The sequence below is a fragment of the Castanea sativa genome, chromosome 7, assembly GCF_040712315.1.
Source record: "Castanea sativa cultivar Marrone di Chiusa Pesio chromosome 7, ASM4071231v1".
NCBI lineage: Eukaryota > Viridiplantae > Streptophyta > Magnoliopsida > Fagales > Fagaceae > Castanea > Castanea sativa.
The window spans coordinates 28556080-28566356 of record NC_134019.1 but is presented as its reverse complement, the minus strand read 5'-3'; the positions used below and the strand labels follow the sequence as shown (position 1 = coordinate 28566356).

Here is a 10277-nt window from a genome sequence, read left to right as displayed (position 1 = left end):
ACTTAAAAACACAAATTAATCACATCAACTGAAAGTAGGGTTCAAAATTGTACAAAAATTCATCAACCTAAAGTAGAGATGCAAGAAAATTTTTATAAAAATGCACAAAAAAATGGAAAAAAAAATTTGAGAGAGAGAGAGAGAGAGAAATAATATTTTGTGTATGGGAAAAGTATGCATAGAATGAGATAGAGAATTATAAATTTATAGTAAGAAGAGGGAAATAAGAACAATGAAAAATAAAAGAAGATAAAGGGATAGAGGAAAAGTAATATTAAGGTAGATAGTAGTGGAGAGATGAAAAGGTAAAAGGGAGGGGGAAAGTTTGAGAAAGTATAACAATAAGTTGAGAAATTAATAAGAAAAAAAAATAGGTAATGTTGAAAATAGGTGGATAATGTAGTCGCTGATATGGCTTAAAACATGAGCGTAGCAACAATAAATATCACACTTCAACTTTTAGATCTATATGAATGACGATGAGAATCAACTCAAGAAAAGGGCAAAGGTTCTAAGAAGTATTAGAAGCAGCCAAGCAGGGCATAAGAATCACCTTTAGAAGAATTTTTGTTTACCAAACCATTGCACCTTATTTACCTTATCAAAACAAAGTTGTTGCATGGAAAAATAGAGCATTAATGGAAATGATGAATTCAATTAATATTGATAAGTTTTAGTTTACTTCAAAACTTTTGGGGGAGCTATTATTTCCACCAATTATATTCTCAATGAGTTGATTCAAAAGAAAACTAATGAGGCACTTAATAAATTATAAAAATGTTAAACACCTTCTTGTAAATTCTTATAAGTGTGTAGGTGTTTTGATAAAAAAAATTGCTGATTCCTATTCCTAAAGGACAAATGAAAGGCCAAAAACGTATTGACCCATTGTGATGGATTAATTAATTAATTAGCCAAGTTTATTAATTAATCAAATTGCTATGCAAATGCGTGGTAACACAAACAAATCACTAATAAACTAATTATGCAGCGAAAATTAAATGATACAGTGATTTGTTTATGAATGAGGAAAACCTACATGGCAAAAAATCCCACCGGGTGATTTTAAGGTCACCACTTCCGAAATTCCACTATTATCACAACAAGCGGTTACAAGTAAAGGAATCCCAAGTACCTTACCAACCTACAGTTGAACCTTTACCCCAATACCCAATTGGACTTGTTCTGTAGTAACAATATTTCCTTTCAATGCATGGCTCCCAAGTACGTGACTAACCAATTGCACGGATCCCAGTATGCTACTTCAATCACCAACTAGAGAAGATTGTTGGCTGCAAAGTTCTTCAATTCATCCATACGATGAAGATCAAGAAGATGCTTGGTTACAAAACCATACGGTGCAAAGACACAGCAACTTCTTCACAATAGATATGAACTAGGGCAAGAACTTCGTCTCAAGTTATAATTTGCATGAACAAGGATTTCTCAATCCTTGTGCAACTTGCCACACTCTGACGGCTCTTAAAATAATCTTTTTATATGTCTAGGGTTAGGAGAAAAGAAGGCCCAAAGACACATCCACGGATTGGAATCAAAACACTCAGAATCTGTTTTTCTTAAATCTCGACAGATAGAGGTATCGAGAAGTTGTCGAGCAGCTGTCGAGCCACAAGGCTAAAACAGCTCTTTAAACCTTGACACATGCTAGCTGTCGAGCTTTAATGACTGTGCACTTTTCAGCTTGTTTCTTGGACAGACTTGATGACTTCAACACTTGATCTTGAAACACAGTTTCTTGAAGTATAAAATTCATCCTAATTCTACCCAATTACAAGTAAAGTGCGTTTTGTCAAAGGATTAGCCAATTACATAAATAATGAATGACATTTGTTCTTAAAAATTGAAACACATATGTCCTAACAACAAAGATAAACCAAAAATAGTTGAATGTATTTTCATGGCCTATGCGCATAACAGTAGCATAATTGGGTTTTCTAATTCATAAATCTAGCATTCCTAACATGCATGTTAAATTGTTAATAGCACCGTAGAATCTAGGAATGTATTCATTTTTTTTGTTGTTGAAAATATATGTCCTTGTAAATCTACACAAGAGTCAAACTTTTTTAAATGTGATTTTGATTTTTGAGCCTATGAGTATTACTTGTCATGATCAAGAGTTGATGGACTATTTTGGCAAATGTTAACAAGTACAGTGCAGTATTTGTTAATAATGTGGGTCCTACTTAATAAAAAATTCGATAAATAATAGAAACTGTATAAAGCTACCTTAAAGTTTATAAAACTAACAAAACATTGACATAAAGCTAAGTGACTGACAAGAATTCTGTCATAAAGTAATAAATTCTGACATAAAGTGGTGTGTTAACGGGCATCCTTACAGTGCCTGTTAACATAACCCTTTTTAATTGTTATTTTGATTTTTGAGACTATGACTAATAATTGTCATGATCAATGGAAGAGATAGGATGAAGATGAAAATGCAGTAAGAGGACAAAAAAAAAAAGTCACTTTTTAAAAAATAAAAAATCATTTTTATTTATTTATTCTGTGTTACCATTAATAGAAAACTTCTCTCTTTCTTTTTCTTCCTCTTCTTTTTCCTTTTTATTTTTTGTTATGTGACTTTTTGGAAATGACCAGTATGAATGCATTTCTAGAATCACTTCTTGGGAAAAATGGGCATTTACCCCTAATTTACAAACTATAAAACAAAATGTCCCTATTTTGAAACTATGTAACAAAACACCCCAGTTTTTGAAATTCAATTTTAACAAAATCGAGTTACAAGTGGAACTTGACATAAGTAAGGTCAAGTTCTATGCATATTTTGCCACTTAAATTTGTTTTGAAAATTTAAGTGAAACTCGACATTGCTAATGTTGAGTTTCATTTGAAAATATACATATAACTCGATTTTGAGGATATCGAGTTTTACATAGAACTCGATTTTGTCAAAATCAAGTTTAAAAAACAGGGACATTTTGCTAAATAGTTTTAAATCAAGAGCATTTTGCTGTATAGTTTATAAATTAGGGACAAATGCCCATTTTTCTTGTCACTTCCTTGCTTGTGTTCTTTTTTCTTCCTCTCCCCTCACGTGTCTATCAACCTACTACTGGGCTACATACTGGGATGTTTATAGGTTGCTTGCAAAAAGAGTACTAGTTATTTACTTGTAAGTTGTAACCTTGGTAAACGATGATAACGTTCGTCAATCTTTGTCCAAAAAAAAGTTATCGGTTTGCATCTTAAGCACTTAAGAGAATATTAAACTTAGGTATATTACCTTAAATGTTGTTCCTTAAGTTCATTTCTTAAGACTCAATCATGTGTTTACTTAATTTAAAAAAAAAAAAACATTTTCTTCCTATGAAAAAAAAAATCTAATGGTAAAATCTTTAAAAAAGAACTTAAGGAACAACACCTAAATACTGTACCTAAATCTTACCATTTTATATATATCTTCAAAAAATTCCATTTATAACATAATGAGGTAATAGCTAGTAATAATTACATTGAATATTTACGTAAACTTTTTTTTTTGTTTTTTAGAGAAGAGAATATTTACGTAAACTTGAATGAGAAACTAATGAAAGCTAGCCTAAAACATTTGTGTTGCTCGGTTAATAGCTTATATTGGCAGTCTTTTAGGACAAAGATGTTTGGTTTGCCAACGGCTTGCCTAAACTGGGTTGCACTTTACAAGCCAACCGATTGGCCAAGAGAAAGCTGCAAGTGCAATGCAAGCACCCCATTGCCCCCAATCTAGTCTCTTAGTATTGGCAAACCTCTTCAAAAACTCCACCATCAGCAATTGAAGAACTATGGTGATCCCAATGAATGCTAAAAACAACTTGTTCTTAAGTATTCCTCTGAATATATTCTTCTCCTTCAGTTTTCTTGCGTTAAATTCATTGAAGACTTGGCGGAGGACAAAAGTATTGAAAATGAGGGTGCTCTTGGTGCTCTCCTTTACTCTAATGATGGATTTTCCCTTAAATTGTAAAATTAGTAAGATGGTTACCTGGTATATAGCCTGTGCTATAAGATTCCTCCATATGATTGTGGTTATAAGTGGCTCCAAGGGACCAACAGGAGGCTTTGTGAAAGCAGTAGGAGTAACTCAGAAAATTCAAATGAAGAAGATGGGAGCACTGTTCCAACGGTCATTGCCAAAACGGTGTCGTCAGTGAGAATTGTTAAATACAAGACGCATCTAAAGCCAAACGTTGTCGTTTCTCACTAATATAAACATTGTCGTTCTTGTATTACATTAATCTTCAGTCTTGAGTGAGAGTTAGTTATCTCACGTGTACATTTCAGTTATTGCACATGTACAGTAGCAGTTGTAACTGACTCCGTATTTCTCGTGCTCTCTCTCTCTTCTTTCTCTCACTACTGTTAGTAATATATTTTGTATCAGAGACTCATTATTGTATTGAATTCCTTTGTCATTAATATATGAGTTTTCCGGCTTTGTTTCTCTCTGTTTTTTTCTCTAAGTGTTTGTTGCTTTCTTGGTGAGATTGTGTGTTTTTACATGGTATCAGAGCTTGATCCATATCAATGGCCTCTGCAAACTCTGGTTCATCTTCTTCATCGTCTACTTCAAGTGCTTTGCTTGCTATGGCTACTTCTAGCTTACCAGTGAATGCTTCGCTACTTTTGTTATCAAATATGTAATCTATGATGATTGTGAAACTTGACTATGGCAATTACATTGTTTGGAAGCATCAAATTGAGGTAATTCTTGATACCTATTCAATGATTGATGTTCTTGATGATTCAATCATGGCTCCAGATCAATTTCTGAAAGATTCATCTAGCAATTTTACTGTTGAGATTAATCCAGCATTCATAGCTTGGAAGAATCGTGAGCAAGCTATGTTTACATTTCTAAATTCAACACTCTTTCCTGCGATTCTTGCTCTTACAGTTGGACAAAAATCTGCTAAAAGAGTTTGAAGGGTGTTAGAGAAGAGATTTGCATCAGTTTCTCGATCTCATGTTATAAGTTTGCGTAATGAATTGAATGCAGTCAAGAAAGGTGTTGATTCTATTGATGGATATTTTCAGAAGATTAAACAAGCTCATGATAGATTAGCTGCTATTTCTGTGTTTGTGGATGATGAAGAGCTTCTTCATATTGTTCTTGATGGTCTTCCTTCTGAGTATGATTCCTTTAGCTTTGCTATAAGGACTAGAAGTGATGTTTTATTAGTGGAAGAGTTGAATGCTTTGCTTAATGCTGAAGATAGAGTTATTAAGAAAAGATCTAATAATGTTGATCCTAATTCCATTGCTATGGCTACCAATTTCCATTCTCAGGGTTTTCCTCGAGGAAGAGGAGGTAGAAATCACAACCAAAGAGGTATAGGTACTCGTGGAAATGGTAATAATTCTAGAGGAGTGAATTCCAATTACAGTGGAGGTAGTTATCCTAATCTGGTTCTCAATTTCAGAATTTCAATCAAGCTAAGTCATTAAACAATCAAGGTTAAGGTTAGTCAAATAGACCAATTTGTCAGATTTGTGGTAAAAGCGGACACTTGGCACTTGACTGCTACCATCATATGGATTTTGCATATCAAGGAAGGCATGCACCTGCTAAGATTACTTCCATGGTGGCTAATGTTGCTCAGGTTCAGGCCTCCAATTCTTGGCTCACTAACACAGGTTGCTCAGACCATGTGACTCCTAACTTGTCATGGCTCTCTCTTCATCAACAACTAGTTCAAGGCAATGAAACTATCACAGTAGGCAATGGTTAAGAACTGCCAGTCACTCACATTGGTAATGGTGAGCTTCAAACCTTGCCTCCTAATTTTAGGCTGGATAATATATTAAGAGTGCCTGACCTTGCTTCTAATATTTTGTATGTTCATAAGCTTTGTCTCCAAAATAATGCATTTTCTTATTTTGATGCAAATAAGTTCTTAATTCAGGATTTTCCCTCAGGGAAGATCGTCTGCGCAGGGTTGAGTAAAGATGGGGTATATCCCATTCCAACACTTTCTGAACTGTCTTCATCTCCATCTTTGAGTCATTTCAAGAATTCTTCCTTTGTGTCTGTCAAACCATAACAACTTCTCCTTTAGCATCACAGACTTGGACATCTAAGCTCTAGGCTTTTATAATCAACTCTTAAGCATGTATTTCCTTCACTTTCTTTGTCAATGATTAATGAGGTTTGTTCCTCTTGTGAATCTTGTATAAGTGCTAAGATGCACAAACATCATTTGAATAAAACTCCAATTGTATCCACTTTTGTTCTTGAAATTGTGCATAGTTATGTTTAGGGTCCCTTTCCAATTACCTCTTTACTTGGCTTTAATTACTATGTGCTTTTTGTTGATGATTACACTCGTTTCACCTGGATGTTTCTTCTTAAGCATAAAAGTGAAGTTCTATCTGTCTTTAAAAATTTCAAGTCTCTAGTTGAAACTCAACACATCTCAAAACTTAAGATTCTAAGAACTGACAATGGATCTGAATATACTAATGCTAAGTTTCAATCTTTTTATTTTGCTAATGGTGTTCTTCACCAAACTACATGTCCTCACATACTTGTGAAGAATGGTGTTTCTGAAAGGAAACACAAGCATATTGTTGAAACAGGCCTAGCTCTTCTTTATCAATCCCACCTTCCTTATAATTACTGGTCATATGCCTTTTCTACTGCTACGTACCTTATCAATAGGCTTCCCTCTTCTGTCCTAGATTTTCATTCTCCTTGGGAAACAGTTTACTCTAAACCTCCTCCTCTTTTAGCTCTTAAGGCATTTGGGTGTGCTTGCTACCCTTATCTTAGACCATATAACAAAAATAAGTTGCAACCTAGGTCCAAACTTGTGCCTTTCTTAGTTATCCTCCTTTGTCTAAAGAGTATATCTGTTTAGATCCTACCACTAATAGGATCTATATTGCTTGTTATGCCTTGTTTAATGAATCTCTTTTTCCTTTTGCTCATGATCTTGTTTTTACCAATTCTCAAATTCCTTTTTCCTTAACCTTGCCTAGTTGGTTCACTCAGTCTGCTTCTCTTTCTGCCACTTCTACTTCTATTACTTCTAATGCTCCTAACTCTTTCCTTACTTCTCCTGATTTAACCTCTTCCTTGATTCCTTCCTTTCTTTCTTCTCCTTGTCCTATTCTTGTTGTTCCTCCTCCCATTGAGACACCTTTATCTATTGTTGCCACATCACCTACACCCTTTTTTGTCACTGCAGATCCTATGATTCGTTCCTCTTCTTCTTCTTCTTCTGCAGTTTCTGAGTCCACTGCCCTTATTCCTAATTCTGGTAATTCTCATCCTATGATTACAAGGTCTAAGTATGGTATCTATAAGCCTAAGGCTATGCAGGTTCAATGTGATTGTTCTGTGACAGAACCTCCTTCCTTTGTAATTGCTTCTAAGCATCCTCAGTGGGTGGCTGTAATGGATGTTGAATTTCATTCCTTACAAAAGCAACACATGTGGTCCTTGGTCCCTCTTCCTCCTTATAAGAACATTGTCACTTGTAAATGGGTTTATAAATTGAAAAGACAAAGTGATGACTCAATTGCAAGGTACAAGGCTAGGATGGTGGCTAGAAGGTACCTTCAACAGTTTGGCTTGGATTATGATGAAACCTTTAGTCCAGTGGTTAAGTCTACTACTGTGAGGATTCTTCTTGCTTTGGCTGTTAACAACGGTTGGAAATTGAGGCAACTAGATGTTAGTAATGCTTTTCTACATGGTATTCTCAAGGAGGAGGTCTATATGGCACAACCTTAAGGGTATGTTGATCCTACTTTTCCAAAGCATGTTTTCCTTCTTCATAAGGCTCTTTATGGTCTCAAGCAGGCACCTAAAGCTTGGTTTGAGAGATTTATCTCACAATTGCATTATCTTGGGTTCTTTGCTTCTGCAGCTGATGGTAATCTCTTCATTTTGAAGCATGGTTCTAATCTGGTGTATCTATTGCTCTATGTGGATGACATTATTGTCGTAGGCAATAGTTCATCCTTTGTCTCTTCTATTATTAAGTTTTTGGGCAATGAATTTGATCTTAAGGATCTTGGACTGCTTCATTATTTTCTTGGTCTTCAGATTGATTACACATCCACTGGTCTCTTTGTGCATCAAACCAAGTATGCTTCTGATTTGCTTCAAAGGTTTGCTATGACTAACTACAAGCCTTGTAAGACTCCTTGTTCTCCTAATCACCACCTTCTTCCCAATGAAAGCCCTCTTTTGCTTGATCCCAGATCTCTCCTTTGCTATTCAACAAGCTTGTCAATACATGAGTAGTCCTACTCAAAACCATCTTTAAGCAGCCAAGATGATTCTTAGATATCTTCAAGGTACTCTCCATTTTGGGCTTGCTTTTACTCTAGGTCCCACTTCCTTATCTGCATATAGTGATGCAGATTGGGCTGGGGATCCTATGGACAGGAGATCAATCACCGATATTGTGGTTTTCTTTGGGAATTGTCCAATCACACGGTCTGCTAAGAAACAGGCCACTGTTTCTCGATCCTCCACTAAAGCTGAGTATTGTGCCTTGGCTTCCACAGCAGCTGAATTGTATTGGCTTAGAATGCTCCTTCGTGGATTTGGCATTTTTCTTCCTCAACCTCCAATCCTTTGGTGTGATAATGTTAGTGCCTTAGCAATTGCTTCCAATAGTGTATTTCATGCTAGGACCAACCACATTGAAGTTGATTACCATTTTCTTCATGAGAAAGTGCTCAGGCGTGATATTTTGGTTAAATTCATCTCCACTCATGATCAACTTGCTGATTTGCTTACCAAGGGTCTTCCTTCTCTCAGATTTCATTGACTTACTTCCAAACTCATATGTAAATTCCCCTTTTGTTTGAGGGGGGATGAAGAAGATAGGAGTAACTCAGAAAATTCACTGACTTCGTATTTCTCGCGCTCTCTCTCTTTTCTTTCTTTCACTACTATTAGTTATATATTTTGTATCAGAGACTCATTATTGTATCGAATTCCTTTGTCAATAATATCTGAGTTTTCCAGCTTTGTTTCTCTCTGTTTTTTTCTCTAAGTGTTTGTTGCTTTCTTAGTGAGATTGCGTGTGTTTTTACACTTTGTCAATAGATCATTAGTGGGTTCCTTAGTAGCAAAAGCTAGAGCTCCCAATGTATCCATTATCAGATTCACCCATAATAGTTGGACCATAGTCAATGGGACCTTACCAGAAGAAACAGCTACAACAAAGTTGATAACAAGAGTAGAAACATTCATTGTGAGCTGAAACTAAAGAAACTTGAATGTTAGCATTTACACACCTTCCCCACCTCAATATTGTTACCACAGAGGTAAAATTGTCATCTAAGATGACTGTATCTGAGCTCTCTTTTGCCACTTCACTTCCTTGGATCCCCATGGAAAGTCCAATGTTTGCTTCCTTTAAAGCTGGTGCATCATTGGTTCCATCACTTGTGACTACAACCACATGACCTTTCCACTTCAAACACTATACCATAAGAATCTTGTCAAAAGGAGATGACTTGGCCATTACTAGGATTTTATCAAGCTTTTCCATTCTTTCTTCAGGTGAGTAGTTTCTGAATTGTACCCCTTCAACTATAGCTTTTGATAGGGTGTTGATTTAGCCTATCTCCAAGTCGTCCATCAAGGTCGTCCATAACCCGGCTACCATCGTAAACACCCTCAGGAACTTACCCAGAATTACCTCGTCGAAGGAAGAAGAGTTCTGGACGAGGTAAGCATCACCAGAATGATGCACTCGTCCATATCGCTAATAACCTCGTCCTGAAAGAATTCGTTCGTTAGACGAAACAGCCCCTGCGCATACCAGTACACATTCAAGGAGCCCCAGGACGAGGGTACCATACTTAGGAAAATCTCCGAGCGTGACGCGAAAATCCCTTATCCCACGCATAACCGCCAGGTATCCATTGTGGAACAGAAGCATAACTCCCAAACGGTTATGCAGGTTACACTTGATTCCTACCTCTCCTCGAATCTAGGGGAGGTTCCAATCTGGATAACCGCCTGTATGAACACTATAAAAGGGCTATTTCAGACAAGGCCAAGGTACATTCATTTTTTACTCCAAAAAAGTTGGAACTCAAATAACATAGAGGGAAAAAACTAACTTTGCCATCGGAGGATTTTTGGCCGGTAGCCCCGGTCGCCTTTGATTCGCTTTTCTTTCTTTTTTCAGGCCGCAGAAAGAACCAGTAGTCCTTTCAAGTCCGAGGCATCCAGTCTACTGATTTTCTTTGCATCATCAGTTGGCGCCGTCTGTGGGGAAAGT

The 10277-nt window shown here is 36.2% G+C and overlaps 1 pseudogene; it reads right to left on the bottom strand.

Moving 5' to 3' along the window:
• Positions 1-3667: 3667 nt before the first annotated feature.
• The window catches only part of LOC142642569 (putative calcium-transporting ATPase 13, plasma membrane-type), a 37221-nt pseudogene continuing 30611 nt past the window's right edge, over positions 3668-10277 (bottom strand).